This window comes from Tupaia chinensis, unplaced genomic scaffold, assembly GCF_000334495.1.
Source record: "Tupaia chinensis unplaced genomic scaffold, TupChi_1.0 Scaffold143746_1, whole genome shotgun sequence".
In the NCBI taxonomy this organism is placed as follows: Eukaryota; Metazoa; Chordata; class Mammalia; order Scandentia; family Tupaiidae; genus Tupaia; species Tupaia belangeri.
Genome location: NW_006203595.1, coordinates 130,770 through 131,050, shown reverse-complemented (window position 1 = coordinate 131,050; position 281 = coordinate 130,770). Strand labels below are relative to the sequence as shown.

The window sequence follows — 281 nt, the reverse complement described above, 5'->3', positions numbered from 1 at the left end:
TGTGAAATCAAATTATGAATGCTAGCAGGAAAATAACACCAAACAGATTCAAGAAAAACTATGGAGATATAAATCCACATATTCTGGAACTTCATATTTGGTTGAGACATTTATAATTAGGGAGGAATTAATGAACATTTATTTTATGCATGAATATATAGTATAGTGCTTCAGAAATGGGTTCTGGATTCAGACTGTATGGGTTCAAATTAGGTTCTATCGGGGCCAGCACGTGGCATGGTGGTTAAGGTGCTGGACACTCCCACATAGCTGACCACAGT

At 37.0% G+C, this 281-nt stretch overlaps 1 protein-coding gene across 1 annotated transcript in view; it reads right to left on the bottom strand.

The window, feature by feature from the left end:
* Positions 1-281, bottom strand: part of CSTF2 (cleavage stimulation factor subunit 2) — a 41,447-nt gene that overhangs the window by 12,039 nt on the left and 29,127 nt on the right. The window lies entirely within an intron of this gene.